Raw genomic sequence first — 21,004 nt, forward strand, 5'->3', positions numbered from 1 at the left:
CCAGCCAATCACACTAGGCCAGCTGCATGGCTCCACCCTCCTCCCAGCCAATCACACTAGGCCAGCTGCATGGCTCCACCCTCCTCCCAGCCAATCACACTATGCCAGCTGCATGGCTCCACCCTCCTCCCAGCCAATCACACTAGGCCAGCTGCATGGCTCCACCCTCCTCCCAGCCAATCACACTAGGCCAGCTGCATGGCTCCACCCTCCTCCCAGCCATTCACACTAGGCCAGCTGCATGGCTCCACCCTCCTCCCAGCCAATCACACTAGGCCAGCTGCATGGCTCCACCCTCCTCCCAGCCAATCACACTAGGCCAGCTGCATGACTCCACCCTCCTCCCAGCCAAACAAACAAGACCATCTGCATGGCTCCAGAGGTTTATAGATCTAGTAATTGCAACTCTTCCTCTCTGATAACGACCCTGGAGGAGGTGGCTGCCGTTTAAGCTGCCCAGTGACACATGCCTACCAGATGAGCTAAATTACGTCTATGCTCGCTTCGAGGCAAGCAACACTGAGGCTAGCAACATTGACCTATTCAACCTGTCCCTGTCAGAGTCTGTAATACCAACATGTTTCAAGCAGACCACCATAGTCCCTGTGCCCATCTACACTAAGGTAACCTGCCTAAATGACTACCGACCCGTAGCACTCATAGCACTCACATCTGTAGCCATGAAGTGCTTTGAAAGGCTGGTCATGGCTCACATCAACACCATTATCCCAGAAACCCTAGACCCATTCCAATTTGCATTCCGCCCTAACAGATTCACAGATGATGCAATCTCTATTGCACTCCACACTGTCCTTTCCCATCTGGACAAAAGGAACACCTACGTGAGAATGTTATTCATTGACTACAGCTGCAGGCTCAGTCCCCTCCTGTACTCCCTGTTCACCCATGACTGCATGGCCAGGTACGACTCCAACACCATCATTACGTTTACAGACGACACAACAGTGGTAGGCCTGATCACCGACAACGATGAGACAGCCTATAGGGAGGAGGTCAGTGATCTGGCCGGGTGGTGCCAGAATAACAACCTCTCCCTCAACGTGATCAAAACAAAGGAGATGATGATTGTGGACTACAGGAAAAGGAGGACTGAGCCAAGCCCCCATTCTCATCGACGGGACTGTAGTGGAGCAGGTTGAGAGATTCAGGTTCCTTGGTGTCCACATCACCAACAAACTAACATGGTCCAAGCGGGCACAACAAAACCTGTTCCCCCTCAGGAGACTGAAAAGATTTGACATGGGTCCTCTGATCCTCAAAATGTTATACAGCTGCACCATCGAGAGCATCCTGACAGGTTGCATCACTGCCTGTTATGGCAACTGCTCGGCCTCTGACCGCAACGCACTACAGAGGGTAATGCGTATGGCCCAGTGCATCACTGGGGCCAAGCTTTCTGCCATCCAGGACCTCTATACCAGGCTGTGTCAGAGGAAGACCCTAAAAATGGTCAAACACACCAGCCACCCAAGTCATAGACTGTTCTCTCTGCTACCGCACGGCAAGCGGTACCAGAGTGCCAAGTCTAGGTCAAAAAGGCTTCTTAACAGCTTCTACCACCAAGCAATAAGACTCCTGGACTACCCGGACTATTGGCATTGATGACGTAAAACTGAATCTGCCTATTCATTGGCTAGGGGTCCTCTGATGATGTAATACTGGATCTGCCTATTCATTGGCTAGGGGTCCTCTGATGATGTAATACTGGATCTGCCTATTCATTGGCTAGGGGTCCTCTGATGATGTAATACTGGATCTGCCTATTCATTGGCTAGGGGTCCTCTGATGATGTAATACTGGATCTGCCTGCTCATTGGCTAGGGGTCCTCTGATGATGTAATACTGAATCTGCCTATTCATTGGCTAGGGGTCCTCTGATGACGTAATACTGGATCTGCATGCTCATTTGCTGGTGGTCCTCATCAAGGTGTTTAGGGAGATGAAACATTCAGAACATTGCCGATTTAAATGTCATGAATAGAGCGATATTTACTCCCTATTCTACATGACAGATAGTTATTCAGAGTACATGAAAAGAGCTGTCATGTAGAATAGGGAGTAAATATAGCTCTATTCATGTACTCTGTATAACTATCTGTCATGTAGAATAGGGAGTAAATATAGCTCTATTCATGTACTCTGTATAACTATCTGTTATCGGATCTTGGAATAAGCTTATGGGTGTGGCTTGACCTTTTTTGGCCATATGCCCATATATGGTACTAAGTAACACTAAATATTTTATGATATGGCTGGAAAGCCAAGATCCCCAGCTTTCAAAAGACACTCTTTGTTCACGGGTAAGGGCTACCGTTCTCATATTAGAAAACATTTAGTTAAACATGTATATCAAGGTCCTCTATTTAGGGGAGCAAACATTTCATTTAACCCTTGTGTTGTCTTAAGGGTCTAAAATGATCCACCACTATGTTTAACAGCAGAGAAAACCCCCTAAATGATATGTTTTCAACTTGAAATTTGATGACTTTTCCTAGAGTTACCACAACATTAGAAAAAGTGAAACAACACCTTTGTTCATATTTCCATGAAAGCTGTACACCACCAGGGTACAAAGATTATTTTAGGGTCATTCTAGACCCGGCAATTATAAAATGATTTACACACCACAAAAAAAAAACACAAACACACACACACACACAATGTGAAACTGAGATTATTTGTGCTATTGATTGATCTCAGACAAAACTAAAACGTTCTTGTGCATGTGCAGCATCTCCCCCCCCACACATGACTCAAGTTCACAGACAAAATTAAAACAATTTCAGACAAAATAAACCTTTCTTGAAAGTATTTCTTGAATGCAGTCAGAGGCTATAAAGATGCTGCAGATGACAGTCCCCCAGTTACCTCTTTGCTGAAGCCATGAGGGCACGCTTCAGTGCCCAACAAGTCGTAGATCTGATTTTATCAGATGTCCAGGAAGAACAAGAGAACAATGGTTTAGAAGAGGAGGAAGTATCTGAAGAAGAAGATGGGGAAGAATACAACCCAGAGCACGATGCATCATCTTCAGATGAAGAAGAAATCCCCCAAGCTGAAAGAGAGATAAATAACATGGTCCTTCTCACCATATGACAAGCAGGGCAGGATGGCAGCACAAAATGTCAAAAGGAAAACCCCAGGGCCCACCAGACATGCCGTTACCCAGGACATCGCCTCAACATTCTACATGTTCATCACACCAGCCATCGAAAAAATCATCCGGGAGATTACAAATTTGGAGGGTTTCCGTATACATGGAGACAACTGGAAAAGGATGGATGAGATTGACCTGCGTGCCTACATAGGGCTGCTAATCTTAGTGGGTGTGTATAGGTGGCGAGGATACATGTAGTCTCTGGGATGCAGAGAGTGGAAGGGGGATTTTCCATGATGCCACTGAAAGTCTTTCACACTTTCTCAAGAATGATACGATTTGATAACCGTGAGTCAAGACCTGCAAGACGTGTGAGAGACAAACTGGCGGACATTAGAGAGTTCTGGGAGAGGCCTGAAGTAACAGTGGATGAGCACCTGGTTCCCTTCAGAGGTAAATTTGTATTTTCATATATGTAATGTACAGTTGAAGTCGGAAGTTTACATTCACTTAGGTTGGAGTCATTAAAACTCGTTTTTCAACCACTCCACAAATGTATTGTTAAAACTAACTATAGTTTTGGCAAGTCGGTTAGGACATCTACTTTCTGCATGACACAAGTAATTTTTCCAACAACTGTTAACAGACAGATTATTTCACTTATAATTCACTGTATCACAATTCCAGTTGGTCAGAAGTTTACATACACTAAGGTGACTGAATTTAAACAGCTTGGACAATTCCAGAAAATTATGTCATTGCTTTAGAAGTTTCTGATAGGCTAATTGACATAATTTGAGTCAATTGGAGGTGTACCTGTGGATGTATTTCAAGGCCTACTTATGGATGTGGCCTGTTCCCTTCTCTGGTCAGTAGGATGTGGCCTGTTCCCTTCTCTGGTCAGTATGGATGTGGCCTGTTCCCTTCTCTGGTCAGTAGAGTGTGGCCTGTTCCCTTCTCTGGTCAGTAGAGTGTGGCCTGTTCCCTTCTCTGGTCAGTAGAGTGTGGCCTGTTCCCTTCTCTGGTCAGTATGGGTGTGGCCTGTTCCCTTCTCTGGTCAGTAGAGTGTGGCCTGTTCCCTTCTCTGGTCAGTAGGGCGTGGCCTGTTCCCTTCTCTGGTCAGTAGGGTGTGGCCTGTTCCCTTCTATCGTCATGATGGGTGTGGCTTGTTTTACATGCTGTTTGAATAAATGAAAGCATTGATTTACTATAGGCCTACCTTTTAAAGATGGAATGGGCACATAAGCTTCTACCATGTGGCTGAATATGAATGTGCTCAATTATATTGGTCATAGATGCACGTGAATATCACATGTGGTTTACTTGTTCATTAATTAACTGGTACAGCCTGCTTCAGGGCATTTGGGCAAATCACCTGTGGAAGAATGTCCTCAGCTCATGTTAGAAAACAAATGAGAGAAAATAGACCACACAGTTCGAGCCTTTTCAACACTCCAATCCGTTATGTAGCCGATGTCAGAGATTGATACAGGGAGGAGGACGTTGCTACATTGTAAACGTGGGGACTGCTGTCACGTCCCGTAAAGGGTTAAATGGCTTTCTGTCCTCAGAGCGGTAGCGGTAATCGGTGGATAGATCTCGTAGCGCAGAGCTGGTGTACTACGACGACGTATCGCTACAACCGACAATCACTCAACTTCTCCAGTCACCCGGTAACAAACAATGGCGGAGCGACGGGCTAACCTTACACTGAACATGAGTGTGACAGCGCTCGATCTACCATTTGACGCGTGAGGAGAGAAGCAGCGCTACGGGGAGATGGAGCAGCCGAACCCAGTAACGGAGAACCCCAGCAAGGCGACGGAGTACCTGACGGAACTCAACAAGATCATAGACACCCAACAGGAGCTGCTGGAGATGCAGAGGGTTCGTATCGAGGACTTGGAACAGCAAGTAACGGATTTATGTTCTGAGAACGCCTGTTTGAAAGACCAACGCAAAGGGAACCGGGCCACCTGCCGCCTCCAACAGTGCAACGGCCTCCCGGCGCTTACGTATGGGGCCATCAAGGAGAATGTCATACAAGAGAAGTAAATTCTGCGTTTCCTTTCCAGTCATAGCACTGTATAGTTGTATGCTGATTTAGGCGGGGAAATAATGTAATTGGTGGTAAGGACCATTCTACCACGTTGGGTTAAAGTTTGTATCTAGAGAATATTTCTGCATGTAGGCTACACAACAAGACAGTCGCGGTGTTAGACATGGGAAAGTGTAGCGCCTAACAGTGTTATTTTCTCACAGGGCTGTGGGTGAATAAACCCCAGATGGAAACTCCGTCATAATCCGCTGCCGGGTCGGTTTGAATATAGCGAGTCTATACCCCCATCCAATCCTTATTGAGAATTTGTATGGATAGTTTCACATAGTATTTGTTAAAACAGTTTCACATTTAGAAATGGTGTGGATTTGGAAATACCGCTTTGCGTAATGACAGAAGGAACCCTGGCGCGCGCCAAATCCAGTTTCAGTTGATGAAGCAAATATACTTTCCGAGGAAACATGAAAGAGCCTTCGGCCATATCTTGCTCAGTGTCCATCTGTTAGATTATTGAATTTAATCCCTGTTGCTTTTTTTTTAGAACAAATGTTCATACATTATTCTATCCATTGTTTGGGTAATGATGATTGGGCATAAGGTCGTTGTAGTAAATGAATGCAGGGGTTTTCAAACCGACCCAGGGACCACCATTTATGTTAGCAAAAAAAATAAGTAACGTCTGGTATTATCAGGTGACTGATGATTGCAAGTAGAAGTAATTAAACATTTAAAATGAATAGATTTTAAATGATTTTGACCTCCACAGTGAGTTGGAAGAAGTGTAAACTCTATTATCTAGAATGGTGAAGGTACACTGCTAGAGTTTCCCGAGGTTGGTTTTATAGTCACACATTCAGACATTCAACAGACATTCGCCAAAAGCCATTTACAAATGTAAAAATTAATAACTAATTCACCTTTTGTCACAGAATCATCTAACTAGCTATGATTTATTCTATAAATATATACTATACTGTTACAATCTTTGCTTTGAATAAAAATTCCAGTTCTGATTTGATAAAATACATACCATCTATGGACTTGGTGTATGAACCGAATCAAATCTTCTTAGTCACATGCGCCGAATACAACAGGTGTAGTAGACCTTACAGTGAAATGCTGAATACAACAGGTGTAGTAGACCTCACAGTGAAATGCTGAATACAGCAGGTGTAGACCTTACAGTGAAATGCTGAATACAACAGGTGTAGACCTTACAGTGAAATGCTGAATACAACAGGTGTAGACCTTACAGTGAAATGCTGAATACAACAGGTGTAGTAGACCTTACAGTGAAATGCTGAATACAACAGGTATAGTAGACCTTACAGTGAAATGCTGAATACAACAGGTATAGTAGACCTTACAGGGAAATGCTGAATACAACAGGTGTAGTAGACCTTACAGTGACATGATGAATACAACAGGTGTAGTAGACCTTACAGTGAAATGCTGAATACAATAGGTGTAGACCTTACAGTGAAATGCTGAATACAACAGGTGTAGTAGACCTTACAGTGAAATGCTGAATACAACAGGTATAGTAGACCTTACAGTGAAATGCTGAATACAACAGGTATAGTAGACCTTACAGGGAAATGCTGAATACAACAGGTATAGTAGACCTTACAGGGAAATGCTGAATACAACAGGTGTAGTAGACCTTACAGTGAAATGCTGAATACAACAGGTGTAGTAGACCTTACAGTGACATGATGAATACAACAGGTGTAGTAGACCTTACAGTGAAATGCTGAATACAATAGGTGTAGACCTTACAGTGAAATGCTGAATACAACAGGTATAGTAGACCTTACAGGGAAATGCTGAATACAACAGGTGTAGTAGACCTCACAGTGAAATGCTGAATACAACAGGTGTAGTAGACCTTACAGTGAAATGCTGAATACAACAGGTATAGTAGACCCTACAGGGAAATGCTGAATACAGCAGGTGTAGACCTTACAGTGAAATGCTGAATACAACAGGTGTAGTAGACCTCACAGTGAAATGCTGAATACAATATGTGTAGACCTTACAGTGAAATGCTGAATACAACAGGTATAGTAGACCTTACAGTGAAATGCTGAATACAACAGGTGTAGTAGACCTCACAGTGAAATGCTGAATACAACAGGTGTAGTAGACCTTACAGTGAAATGCTGAATACAACAGGTGTAGTAGACCTTACAGTGAAATGCTGAATACAACAGGTGTAGTAGACCTTACAGTGACATGATGAATACAACAGGTGTAGTAGACCTTACAGTGAAATGCTGAATACAACAGGTGTAGTAGACCTCACAGTGAAATGCTGAATACAGCAGGTGTAGTAGACCTTACAGTGAAATGCTGAATACAACAGGTGTAGTAGACCTCACAGTGAAATGCTGAATACAACAGGTGTAGTAGACCTTACAGTGAAATGCTGAATACAACAGGTGTAGTAGACCTTACAGTGAAATGATGAATACAACAGGTGTAGTAGACCTCACAGTGAAATGCTGAATACAACAGGTGTAGTAGACCTTACAGTGAAATGCTGAATACAACAGGTGTAGTAGACCTTACAGTGAAATGCTGAATACAACAGGTGTAGTAGACCTTACAGTGAAATGCTGAATACAACAGGTGTAGACCTTACAGTGAAATGATGAATACAACAGGTGTAGTAGACCTTACAGTGAAATGCTGAATACAACAGGTGTAGTAGACCTTACAGTGAAATGCTGAATACAACAGGTGTAGACCTTACAGTGAAATGATGAATACAACAGGTGTAGTAGACCTTACAGTGAAATGATGAATACAACAGGTGTAGTAGACCTTACAGTGAAATGCTGAATACAACAGGTGTAGTAGACCTTACAGTGAAATGCTGAATACAACAGGTGTAGTAGACCTTACAGTGAAATGATGAATACAACAGGTGTAGTAGACCTTACAGTGAAATGCTGAATACAACAGGTGTAGTAGACCTTACAGTGAAATGCTGAATACAACAGGTGTAGTAGACCTTACAGTGAAATGCTGAATACAACAGGTGTAGACCTTACAGTGAAATGATGAATACAACAGGTGTAGTAGACCTTACAGTGAAATGATGAATACAACAGGTGTAGTAGACCTCACAGTGAAATGCTGAATACAACAGGTGTAGTAGACCTTACAGTGAAATGCTGAATACAACAGGTGTAGTAGACCTTACAGTGAAATGCTGAATACAACAGGTGTAGTAGACCTTACAGTGAAATGATGAATACAACAGGTGTAGTAGACCTTACAGTGAAATGCTGAATACAACAGGTGTAGTAGACCTTACAGTGAAATGCTGAATACAACAGGTGTAGTAGACCTTACAGTGAAATGCTGAATACAACAGGTGTAGTAGACCTTACAGTAAAATGCTGAATACAACAGGTGTAGTAGACCTTACAGTGAAATGCTGAATACAACAGGTGTAGTAGACCTTACAGTGAAATGCTGAATACAACAGGTGTAGTAGACCTCACAGTGAAATGCTGAATACAACAGGTGTAGTAGACCTTACAGTGAAATGCTGAATACAACAGGTGTAGACCTTACAGTGAAATGATGAATACAACAGGTGTAGTAGACCTTACAGTGAAATGATGAATACAACAGGTGTAGTAGACCTTACAGTGAAATGCTGAATACAACAGGTGTAGTAGACCTTACAGTGAAATGCTGAATACAACAGGTGTAGTAGACCTTACAGTGAAATGATGAATACAACAGGTGTAGTAGACCTTACAGTGAAATGCTGAATACAACAGGTGTAGTAGACCTTACAGTGAAATGCTGAATACAACAGGTGTAGTAGACCTTACAGTGAAATGCTGAATACAACAGGTGTAGTAGACCTTACAGTGAAATGCTGAATACAACAGGTGTAGACCTTACAGTGAAATGATGAATACAACAGGTGTAGTAGACCTTACAGTGAAATGATGAATACAACAGGTGTAGTAGACCTCACAGTGAAATGATGAATACAACAGGTGTAGTAGACCTCACAGTGAAATGCTGAATACAACAGGTGTAGTAGACCTTACAGTGAAATGCTGAATACAACAGGTGTAGTAGACCTTACAGTGAAATGATGAATACAACAGGTGTAGTAGACCTCACAGTGAAATGCTGAATACAACAGGTGTAGTAGACCTTACAGTAAAATGCTGAATACAACAGGTGTAGTAGACCTTACAGTGAAATGCTGAATACAACAGGTGTAGTAGACCTTACAGTGACATGATGAATACAACAGGTGTAGTAGACCTTACAGTGACATGATGAATACAACAGGTGTAGTAGACCTTACAGTGAAATGCTGAATACAACAGGTGTAGTAGACCTTACAGTGAAATGATGAATACAACAGGTGTAGTAGACCTTACAGTGAAATGCTGAATACAACAGGTGTAGTAGACCTTACAGGGAAATGATGAATACAACAGGTGTAGTAGACCTCACAGTGAAATGCTGAATACAACAGGTGTAGTAGACCTTACAGTGACATGATGAATACAACAGGTGTAGTAGACCTTACAGTGAAATGCTGAATACAACAGGTGTAGTAGACCTTACAGTGAAATGATGAATACAACAGGTGTAGTAGACCTTACAGTGAAATGATGAATACAACAGGTGTAGTAGACCTTACAGTGAAATGATGAATACAACAGGTGTAGTAGACCTTACAGTGAAATGCTGAATACAACAGGTGTAGTAGACCTTACAGTGAAATGATGAATACAACAGGTGTAGTAGACCTCACAGTGAAATGCTGAATACAACAGGTGTAGTAGACCTTACAGTGAAATGATGAATACAACAGGTGTAGTAGACCTTACAGTGAAATGCTGAATACAACAGGTGTAGTAGACCTTACAGTGAAATGCTGAATACAACAGGTGTAGTAGACCTTACAGTGAAATGCTGAATACAACAGGTGTAGTAGACCTTACAGTGACATGATGAATACAACAGGTGTAGTAGACCTTACAGTGAAATGCTGAATACAACAGGTGTAGTAGACCCTACAGTGAAATGCTGAATACAACAGGTGTAGTAGACCTTACAGTGAAATGCTGAATACAACAGGTGTAGTAGACCTTACAGTGAAATGCTGAATACAACAGGTGTAGTAGACCCTACAGTGACATGATGAATACAACAGGTGTAGTAGACCTTACAGTGAAATGCTGAATACAACAGGTGTAGTAGACCTTACAGTGAAATGCTGAATACAACAGGTGTAGTAGACCCTACAGTGACATGATGAATACAACAGGTGAAATGATTACTTACGAGCCCCTATCCAACCATGCAGTTAAAAAAAATATGGATAAGAAATAAAAGTAACAAGTAATTTAAAGCGGAGCAGTAAAATAACAATATATACAGGGGGGTGCCGGAATAGAGTCAATGTGTGGGGGGGCACCAGTTAGTTGAGGACATAAAGTGGCAACTGACTGTGTAGATATGACAAACAACTCATTTTGAGCAGTGTCTGTTATACGTTTGCTCAATGGATATAATGGTAAATCTGATCCCCGAGGTCCTTATAGGCTCACTTGGATATGTAGAGTTGGAGGTAAAGGAGAAAATATGGAACTAGGACATTAAAACACTGGCAGAATTATTTCATCCACATCCATTCAGATAAAATATGTCTTAAAGTATAAATACCCTTCTAAGACCACTGTCTTTCTGGATGTTTTTAAAAGGTTTGCGAATAGTTCTTTCTGCAAAGAATGTGAATTGAAAGGGATATGGTAATTCCTATGTAGGTGACATATTTTCTCCACTGATATAATGGGTGTAATGTGTGATAGTTGCACACCTCCTTGCTGAATTATGTAGAGCTGATTTGGGCCCGTTTGTTTTTTTTCATGATCTTTTGTGAATAACCACATTTTCATCTATGCTTTGTGCTAGCAGTTTAAGAGTGAAAGAGGGTAAATAGCATAGGGACAGCCTGGTTGAAGTCCTAGTTCTAATGGTTAGTGCCAGTAGATTGCGGCGGCAGGCAGCCTAGTGGTTCGAGCGTGGTAACCGAAAGGTTGCTAGATCGAATCTCAGAGCTGACAAGGTCGTTCTGCCCATGAACAAGGCACTGTTCCTAGACGGTCATTGTAAATACGAATTTGTTCTTAACTGACTTGCCTAGTTAAATAAAAAAAACTAATTCCCGAGGGGTTCGCATACAGTTCAGAGGCAAATCATAATGCAAACATTCAGCCCAAAAACCAAACATGTACCGTCCACTTCTTTTATATTATATTTTTTGTCCATTTAAAATAACATCAAATTGATCAGAAATACAGTGTAGACATTGTTAATGTTGTAAATGACTATTGTAGCTGGAAACAGCAGATTTTTTTATGGAATATTTACATAGGTGTACAGAGGACCATTATCAGCAACCATCACTCCTGTGTTCCAATGGCACGTTGTGTTAGCTAATCCAAGTTTAGCATTTTAAAAGGCTAATGGATCATTAGAAAACCCTTTGGCAATTATATTAGCACAGCTGAAAACTGTTGTGCTGATTTTAAAGAAGCAATAAAATCTGCCTTCTTTAGACTAGTTGAGTACCTGGAGCATCAGCATTTGTGGGTTCGATTTACAGACTTAAAATGGCCTGAAACAAAGACATTTCTTCTGAAACTCGTCAGTCTATCCTTGTTCTGAGAAATGAAGGCTATTCCATGTTAGAAATTTCCAAGAAACTGAAGATCTCGTACAACGCAGTGTACTTCTCCCTTCACAGAACAGAGCAAACTGGCTCTGACCAGAATAGAAAGAGGAGTGGGAGGCCCCGTTCCACAACTGCCCTCTATCAAATCAACACTGGAGTTTTTACTCAAAACAAAAGTTTTAAAGTATGCTAGACATTTATAGAATAAACCATATCTAGTTTGATGTGTCTGTGACAAACAGTGAATTAGTTATTGATTTTTGCAATTTTAAATGGCTTTCGGCAAATATCTGTTGAATATAAACCAACTTTAGCTCAGTAAACATTTTGGCATTTTGAACATCAGTTCATTTTCCAGTTTGCAGTTCATTTCCTGCAATGCTACCCAGTTTGGCATTGAGTTGAGAGACAATTTTGCAGTTTAAAGCTAATTTCCTAGGCATGAATCAAATGGGCATGTGCCCTGAATCTCGGTTTTTGGAATTTGATTCTCCCTGACTGTCTAGTTTTTGGAATTTGATTCTCCCTGACTGTCTAGCTTTCGATTTGATTCTCCATGACTGTCTAGCTTTCGATTTGATTCTCCCTGACTGTCTAGCTTTAGATTTGATTCTCCCTGACTGTCTAGCTTTAGATTTGATTCTCCCTGACTGTCTAGCTTTCGATTTGATTCTCCCTGACTGTCTAGCTTTCGATTTGATTCTCCCTGACTGTCTAGCTTTCGATTTGATTCTCCCTGACTGTCTAGCTTTCGATTTGATTCTCCCTGACTGTCTAGCTTTAGATTTGATTCTCCCTGACTGTCTAGCTCTCGATTTGATTCTCCCTGACTGTCTAGCTCTCGATTTGATTCTCCCTGACTGTCTAGCTCTCGATTTGATTCTCCCTGACTGTCTAGCTTTCGATTTGATTCTCCCTGACTGTCTAGCTTTCGATTTGATTCTCCCTGACTGTCTAGCTTTCGATTTGATTCTCCCTGACTGTCTAGCTTTCGATTTGATTCTCCCTGACTGTCTAGCTTTCGATTTGATTCTCCCTGACTGTCTAGCTTTCGATTTGATTCTCCCTGACTGTCTAGCGTTCGATTTGATTCTCCCTGACTGTCTAGCGTTCGATTTGATTCTCCCTGACTGTCTAGCGTTCGATTTGATTCTCCCTGACTGTCTAGCGTTCGATTTGATTCTCCCTGACTGTCTAGCGTTCTATTTGATTGTTAGTTTTTCATCTGAAAATTACCACTTAGACAGCTGCTGAACAGTTTTCTATACAGGAAAAAAACTGTAATTAGTGCCGATGATGAATTTCCTCCGTATTAAAGGAATAGTTTGCGATGTTGGCATTGAAGCCATTTATCTACTTCCCTAGAGTTAGATGAACAGGAACAGCTGGCAAGCCTACTATTCCTGTAGACTTCCAGCCATTGCACTAATGCTATTTAGCATTGGCTCATGAAACTACCTCAACTTCCTTAATACTGGACATACAAATGGTAAGCATTATGGTATGCTGTTGCAGCTAGCTATTTTCATAATTATTATTATATTATTATAATAATTTAAGTCTGTTATATTATTTTTCACCCTCAACATTCTGGACCCCCTGCAGTACCTCGTGAACTTAGCTGCATTAATTCAGGGGTTTTCTAGTGGTCCGCCTACCCCAGTTTTAAAACCCCTGAATTAATGCACCCAGGCTGTATGACATCCGGCCGTGATTGGCGTGGCGCACATTTGGCCCAGCGTCGTCCGAGTTTGACCGGTGTAAGCCGTCTTTGTAAATAAGAATTTGTTCTTAACTGACTTGCCTTGTTTATTTGTATTATTCATAGTATATTAAACATCAGATCATGACAACCAGTTCAGAAATGTTCCTCCACAAACCTGGAGATGGTTTCTAACTGTATTCCAGCCATTAAACCCTGAGGGCCAGGGTTCTGGTCTAGAAGCACGGTTTTCCAGCTATTAAACCCCGAGGGCCAGGGTTCTGGTCTAGAAGCACGGTTTTCCAGCTATTAAACCCCGAGGGCCAGGGTTCTGGTCTAGAAGCACGGTTTTCCAGCTATTAAACCCCGAGGGCCAGGGTTCTGGTCTAGAAGCACGGTTTTCCAGCTATTAAACCCCGAGGGCCAGGGTTCTGGGCTAGAAGCACGGTTTTCCAGCTATTAAACCCCGAGGGCCAGGGTTCTGGTCTAGAAGCACGGTTTTCCAGCTATTAAACCCCGAGGGCCAGGGTTCTGGTCTAGAAGCACGGTTTTCCAGCTATTTTATTTTTATTTGATTTATTTTACCTTTATTTAACCAGGTAGGCAAGTTGAGAACAGGTTCTCATTTACAATTGCGACCTGGCCAAGATAAAGCAAAGCAGTTCGACAGATACAACGACACAGAGTTACACATGGAGTAAAACAAACATACAGTCAATAATACAGTATAAACAAGTCTATATACAATGTGAGCAAATGAGGTGAGAAGGGAGGTAAAGGCAAAAAAGGCCATGGTGGCAAAGTAAATACAATATAGCAAGTAAAACACTGGAATGGTAGTTTTGCAATGGAAGAATGTGCAAGGTAGAAATAAAAATAATGGGGTGCAAAGGAGCAAAATAAATAAATAAATTAAATACAGTTGGGAAAGAGGTAGTTGTTTGGGCTAAATTATAGGTGGGCTATGTACAGGTGCAGTAATCTGTGAGCTGCTCTGACAGTTGGTGCTTAAAGCTAGTGAGGGAGATAAGTGTTTCCAGTTTCAGAGATTTTTGTAGTTCGTTCCAGTCATTGGCAGCAGAGAACTGGAATGAGAGGCGGCCAAAGAAAGAATTGGTTTTGGGGGTGACTAGAGAGATATACCTGCTGGAGCGTGTGCTACAGGTGGGAGATGCTATGGTGACCAGCGAGCTGAGATAAGGGGGGACTTTACCTAGCAGGGTCTTGTAGATGACATGGAGCCAGTGGGTTTGGCGACGAGTATGAAGCGAGGGCCAGCCAACGAGAGCGTACAGGTCGCAATGGTGGGTAGTATATGGGGCTTTGGTGACAAAACGGATTGCACTGTGATAGACTGCATCCAGTTTGTTGAGTAGGGTATTGGAGGCTATTTTGTAAATGACAACGCCAAAGTCGAGGATTGGTAGGATGGTCAGTTTTACAAGGGTATGTTTGGCAGCATGAGTGAAGGATGCTTTGTTGCGAAATAGGAAGCCAATTCTAGATTTAACTTTGGATTGGAGATGTTTGATATGGGTCTGGAAGGAGAGTTTACAGCATGAGTGAAGGATGCTTTTGTTACGGCTTTCTTCCGTTGAAGGAGAGTCGGACCAAAATGCAGCGTGGTTAAATCGAGACATTTGTAATAACGATGAAAACGAACAATACAAAACAACAAACGGAATGTGAAAACCTATACAGCCTGTCTGGTGACAACTAACACAGAGACAGGAACAATCACCCACAAACACACAGTGAAACCCAGGCTACCTAAATATGGTTCCCAATCAGAGACAACGAGAATCACCTGACTCTGATTGAGAACCTCAGGCAGCCATAGTCTATGCTAGACACCCCTACTCAGCCACAATCCCAATACCTACTAAAACCCCCAATACCACAACACAACACAAAATGACCCCATGTCACACCCTGGCCTGACCAAATAAATATATAAACACAAAATACTAAGACCAGGGCGTGACAGCTTTGTTTGCGAAATAGGAAGCCAATTCTAGATTTAACTTTGGATTGGAGATGTTTGATACGGGTCTGGAAGGAGAGTTTACAGTCTAACCAGACACCTAAGTATTTGTAGTTGTCCACGTATTCTAAGTCAGAGCCGTCCAGAGTAGTGATGTTGGACAGGCGGGTAGGTGCAGGTAGCGATCGGTTGAAGAGCATGCATTTAGTTTTACTTGTATTTAAGAGCAATTGGAGGCCACGGAAGGAGAGTTGTATGGCATTGAAGCTTGCCTGGAGGGTTGTTAACACAGTGTCCAAAGAAGGGCCGGAAGTATACAGAATGGTGTCGTCTGCGTAGAGGTGGATCAGAGACTCACCAGCAGCAAGAGCGACCTCATTGATGTATACAGAGAAGAGAGTCGGTCCAAGAATTGAATCCTGTGGCACCCCCATAGAGACTGCCAGAGGTCCGGACAGCAGACCCTCCGATTTGACACACTGAACTCTATCAGAGAAGTAGTTGGTGAACCAGGCGAGGCAATCATTTGAGAAACCAAGGCTGTCGAGTCTGCCGATGAGGATGTGGTGATTGACAGAGTCGAAAGCCTTGGCCAGATCAATGAATACGGCTGCACAGTAATGTTTCTTATCGATGGCGGTTAAGATATCGTTTAGGACCTTGAGCGTGGCTGAGGTGCACCCATGACCAGCTCTGAAACCAGATTGCATAGCAGAGAAGGTATGGTGAGATTCGAAATGGTCGGTAATCTGTTTGTTGACTTGGCTTTCGAAGACCTTAGAAAGGCATGGTAGGATAGATATAGGTCTGTAGCAGTTTGGGTCAAGAGGGGGATGACCGCAGCTGCTTTCCAATCTTTGGGAATCTCAGACGACACGAAAGAGAGCTATTAAACCCCGAGGGCCAGGGTTCTGGTCTAGAAGCACGGTTTTCCAGCTATTAAACCCCGAGGGCCAGGGTTCTGGTCTAGAAGCACGGTTTTCCAGCTATTAAACCCAGAGGGCCAGGGTTCTGGTCTAGAAGCACGGTTTTCCAGCTATTAAACCCCGAGGGCCAGGGTTCTGGTCTAGAAGCATGGTTTTCCAGCTATTAAACCCCGAGGGCTAGGGTTCTGGTCTAGAAGCACGGTTTTCCAGCTATTAAACCCCGAGGGCCAGGGTTCTGGTCTAGAAGCACGGTTTTCCAGCTATTAAACCCCGAGGGCCAGGGTTCTGGTCTAGAAGCACGGTTTTCCAGCTATTAAACCCCGAGGGCCAGGGTTCTGGTCTAGAAGCACGGTTTTCCAGCTATTAAACCCCGAGGGCCAGGGTTCTGGGCTAGAAGCACGGTTTTCCAGCTATTAAACCCCGAGGGCCAGGGTTCTGGTCTAGAAGCACGGTTTTCCAGCTATTAAACCCCGAGGGCCAGGGTTCTGGTCTAGAAGCACGGTTTTCCAGCTATTTTATTTTTATTTGATTTATTTTACCTTTATTTAACCAGGTAGGCAAGTTGAGAACAGGTTCTCATTTACAATTGCGACCTGGCCAAGATAAAGCAAAGCAGTTCGACAGATACAACGACACAGAGTTACACATGGAGTAAAACAAACATACAGTCAATAATACAGTATAAACAAGTCTATATACAATGTGAGCAAATGAGGTGAGAAGGGAGGTAAAGGCAAAAAAGGCCATGGTGGCAAAGTAAATACAATATAGCAAGTAAAACACTGGAATGGTAGTTTTGCAATGGAAGAATGTGCAAGGTAGAAATAAAAATAATGGGGTGCAAAGGAGCAAAATAAATAAATAAATTAAATACAGTTGGGAAAGAGGTAGTTGTTTGGGCTAAATTATAGGTGGGCTATGTACAGGTGCAGTAATCTGTGAGCTGCTCTGACAGTTGGTGCTTAAAGCTAGTGAGGGAGATAAGTGTTTCCAGTTTCAGAGATTTTTGTAGTTCGTTCCAGTCATTGGCAGCAGAGAACTGGAATGAGAGGCGGCCAAAGAAAGAATTGGTTTTGGGGGTGACTAGAGAGATATACCTGCTGGAGCGTGTGCTACAGGTGGGAGATGCTATGGTGACCAGCGAGCTGAGATAAGGGGGGACTTTACCTAGCAGGGTCTTGTAGATGACATGGAGCCAGTGGGTTTGGCGACGAGTATGAAGCGAGGGCCAGCCAACGAGAGCGTACAGGTCGCAATGGTGGGTAGTATATGGGGCTTTGGTGACAAAACGGATTGCACTGTGATAGACTGCATCCAGTTTGTTGAGTAGGGTATTGGAGGCTATTTTGTAAATGACAACGCCAAAGTCGAGGATTGGTAGGATGGTCAGTTTTACAAGGGTATGTTTGGCAGCATGAGTGAAGGATGCTTTGTTGCGAAATAGGAAGCCAATTCTAGATTTAACTTTGGATTGGAGATGTTTGATATGGGTCTGGAAGGAGAGTTTACAGCATGAGTGAAGGATGCTTTTGTTACGGCTTTCTTCCGTTGAAGGAGAGTCGGACCAAAATGCAGCGTGGTTAAATCGAGACATTTGTAATAACGATGAAAACGAACAATACAAAACAACAAACGGAATGTGAAAACCTATACAGCCTGTCTGGTGACAACTAACACAGAGACAGGAACAATCACCCACAAACACACAGTGAAACCCAGGCTACCTAAATATGGTTCCCAATCAGAGACAACGAGAATCACCTGACTCTGATTGAGAACCTCAGGCAGCCATAGTCTATGCTAGACACCCCTACTCAGCCACAATCCCAATACCTACTAAAACCCCCAATACCACAACACAACACAAAATGACCCCATGTCACACCCTGGCCTGACCAAATAAATATATAAACACAAAATACTAAGACCAGGGCGTGACAGCTTTGTTTGCGAAATAGGAAGCCAATTCTAGATTTAACTTTGGATTGGAGATGTTTGATACGGGTCTGGAAGGAGAGTTTACAGTCTAACCAGACACCTAAGTATTTGTAGTTGTCCACGTATTCTAAGTCAGAGCCGTCCAGAGTAGTGATGTTGGACAGGCGGGTAGGTGCAGGTAGCGATCGGTTGAAGAGCATGCATTTAGTTTTACTTGTATTTAAGAGCAATTGGAGGCCACGGAAGGAGAGTTGTATGGCATTGAAGCTTGCCTGGAGGGTTGTTAACACAGTGTCCAAAGAAGGGCCGGAAGTATACAGAATGGTGTCGTCTGCGTAGAGGTGGATCAGAGACTCACCAGCAGCAAGAGCGACCTCATTGATGTATACAGAGAAGAGAGTCGGTCCAAGAATTGAATCCTGTGGCACCCCCATAGAGACTGCCAGAGGTCCGGACAGCAGACCCTCCGATTTGACACACTGAACTCTATCAGAGAAGTAGTTGGTGAACCAGGCGAGGCAATCATTTGAGAAACCAAGGCTGTCGAGTCTGCCGATGAGGATGTGGTGATTGACAGAGTCGAAAGCCTTGGCCAGATCAATGAATACGGCTGCACAGTAATGTTTCTTATCGATGGCGGTTAAGATATCGTTTAGGACCTTGAGCGTGGCTGAGGTGCACCCATGACCAGCTCTGAAACCAGATTGCATAGCAGAGAAGGTATGGTGAGATTCGAAATGGTCGGTAATCTGTTTGTTGACTTGGCTTTCGAAGACCTTAGAAAGGCATGGTAGGATAGATATAGGTCTGTAGCAGTTTGGGTCAAGAGGGGGATGACCGCAGCTGCTTTCCAATCTTTGGGAATCTCAGACGACACGAAAGAGAGCTATTAAACCCCGAGGGCCAGGGTTCTGGTCTAGAAGCACGGTTTTCCAGCTATTAAACCCCGAGGGCCAGGGTTCTGGTCTAGAAGCACGGTTTTCCAGCTATTAAACCCAGAGGGCCAGGGTTCTGGTCTAGAAGCACGGTTTTCCAGCTATTAAACCCCGAGGGCCAGGGTTCTGGTCTAGAAGCATGGTTTTCCAGCTATTAAACCCCGAGGGCTAGGGTTCTGGTCTAGAAGCACGGTTTTCCAGCTATTAAACCCCGAGGGCCAGGGTTCTGGCCTAGAAGCACGGTTTTCCAGCTATTAAACCCCGAGGGCCAGGGTTCTGGTCTAGAAGCACGGTTTTCCAGCTATTAAACCCCGAGGGCCAGGGTTCTGGTCTAGAAGCACGGTTTTCCAGCTATTAAACCCAGAGGGCCAGGGTTCTGGTCTAGAAGCACGGTTTTCCAGCTATTAAACCCCGAGGGCCAGGGTTCTGGTCTAGAAGCACGGTTTTCCAACTATTAAACCCCGAGGGCCAGGGTTCTGGTCTAGAAGCACGGTTTTCCAGCTATTAAACCCCGAGGGCCAGGGTTCTGGTCTAGAAGCACGGTTTTCCAGCTATTAAACCCCGAGGGCTAGGGTTCTGGTCTAGAATCACGGTTTTCCAGCTATTAAACCCAGAGGGCCAGGGTTCTGGTCTAGAAGCACGGTTTTCCAGCTATTAAACCCCGAGGGCCAGGGTTCTGGTCTAGAAGCACGGTTTTCCAGCTATTAAACCCTGAGGGCCAGGGTTCTGGCCTAGAAGCACGGTTTTCCAGCTATTAAACCCCGAGGGCCAGGGTTTTGGTCTAGAAGCACGGTTTTCCAGCTATTAAACCCCGAGGGCCAGGGTTCTGGTCTAGAAGCACGGTTTTCCAGCTATTAAACCCCGAGGGCCAGGGTTCTGGTCTAGAAGCACGGTTTTCCAGCTATTAAACCCCGAGGGCTAGGGTTCTGGTCTAGAAGCACGGTTTTCCAGCTATTAAACCCCGAGGGCCAGGGTTCTGGTCTAGAAGCATGGTTTTGCAGCTATTAAACCCCGAGGGCCAGGGTTCTGGTCTAGAAGCACGGTTTTCCAGCTATTAAACCCAGAGGGCCAGGGTTCTGGTCTAGAAGCACGGTTTTGCAGCTATTAAACCCCGAGGGCCAGGGTTCTGGTCTAGAAGCACGGTTTTCCAGCTATTAAACCCCGAGGGCCAGGGTTCTGGTCTAGAAGCATGGTTTTCCAGCTATTAAACCCCGAGGGCTAGGGTTCTGGTCTAGAAGCACGGTTTTCCAGCTATTAAACCCCGAGGGCCAGGGTTCTGGCCTAGAAGCACGGTTTTCCAGCTATTAAACCCCGAGGGCCAGGGTTCTGGTCTAGAAGCACGGTTTTCCAGCTATTAAACCCCGAGGGCCAGGGTTCTGGTCTAGAAGCACGGTTTTCCAGCTATTAAACCCAGAGGGCCAGGGTTCTGGTCTAGAAGCACGGTTTTCCAGCTATTAAACCCCGAGGGCCAGGGTTCTGGTCTAGAAGCACGGTTTTCCAGCTATTAAACCCCGAGGGCTAGGGTACTGGTCTAGAAGCACGGTTTTCCAGCTATTAAACCCAGAGGGCCAGGGTTCTGGTCTAGAAGCACGGTTTTCCAGCTATTAAACCCCGAGGG

The sequence above is a fragment of the Oncorhynchus kisutch genome, linkage group LG5 (assembly GCF_002021735.2).
Source record: "Oncorhynchus kisutch isolate 150728-3 linkage group LG5, Okis_V2, whole genome shotgun sequence".
Lineage (NCBI taxonomy): Eukaryota > Metazoa > Chordata > Actinopteri > Salmoniformes > Salmonidae > Oncorhynchus > Oncorhynchus kisutch.